This window comes from Myotis yumanensis, unplaced genomic scaffold (genome assembly GCF_028538775.1).
Source record: "Myotis yumanensis isolate MYYU_CA2020_CCGP unplaced genomic scaffold, mMyoYum1.0.hap1 SCAF_6, whole genome shotgun sequence".
Classification (NCBI taxonomy): Eukaryota; Metazoa; Chordata; class Mammalia; order Chiroptera; family Vespertilionidae; genus Myotis; species Myotis yumanensis.
In genome coordinates, this window is record NW_027223757.1 from 88179045 (window position 1) to 88180285 (window position 1241).

Genomic DNA, 1241 nt, shown 5'->3' on the forward strand with positions numbered 1-1241 from the left:
CCCCCACAGCTTGAGAACCGCTGCCATACAGTGAAGTGGGCCCTGCTCCAGGCTCCAGTCTAGAGACCAGGGGTTTGCATGCTGCTACCCCCAAACACGCTGTGTGTCCTGGGTAAGTCAGCTAACCTCTCTGAGCCTCCAGATCCTCGTTTATAACGTGAGACTCACACTGTCCTGCCGGCCCCAGGCGCTGTTGGGAGGGCTGGCGAACGCCCTTTGCACGAAGCCCTGGGCAGGCACATAGGGCCAAACAGGAGCGTCACTGCCAAAGGGGGGAGCAGAGAGGGCCACGGGTGGAGAAACCAGCCTGGAGAAATCCGTGCTGGGAGTTTGAGAAGACAGTCGTGAAAGGAATGTGGGGAGGAGGAATTCACCAGGGGGGACCCCCGGCCAGAGACAGCTCCCCAGGCCTCGTCCCCGCTTGCCTTTAATTAACTCGACAGTCTGCATGCTTCTCATACCCTGTAATTCCTGCCAGGAGCTGCCCTGACCCTCCCCCCCTCCCTGCTGAGCCTGCAGCTGCCCCCAGGACGGTGACATCAGAGCCCTCATATTTGCTAACACTGACGCACAGGGATCCCTGTGCTGAGTGTCCCAGCCCCGAGGCACACAGAACAGCATCAGCTTCCAGTTCCCAGGAACGTGGTCCTCCTTCTGTCCGAGACTCACTTTTCACATCCATGCTTCCAGCAGCAACCTCCCAGCATCAGACTTCTCCCAGCATGTGTCACCCTCTCCCAGCCTCTGCCCCATAGCCAGTTCAAAGCCCCTCTCCCCTGCCCCCCCTGCCCCTGCCCACCCCCTCCCGTAGCATCTTTAGGTGTTCAGAGCTGGGAAAGAGGCCTGGAACGGACTCTCCCTCACAGCCCTCAGTTAGAACCAACCCTGCTGACACCGTGATCTTGGCCTTCCAGCCCCCAGAGCCGTGAGACAACACATGGCTGGTGTTTTAAGCCGCACGGCCTGTGGTTACTGTCACAGCAGCCCTGGGAGACTGACACACAGCTTCCTCCTCTCCTCCTCCCCCCCTGGCCCAAGCGCTGACCCACCCTCTCGTTCAGCCTCCCCGCTGGCCCCACTCACTCCTGTGACGCCCATCCTTGCACCCTGCGGGGAGCCCTCATGCCCTTCCACATGTCGGGGCCCCATTGCCTTCTGGGCAGTAATTGTCCTGGTTCACGTTCCGCCCTTATCACGTGCCAGGCTCAGCTTTCGTTTACTTCCTTCTGCCATTGAATCCT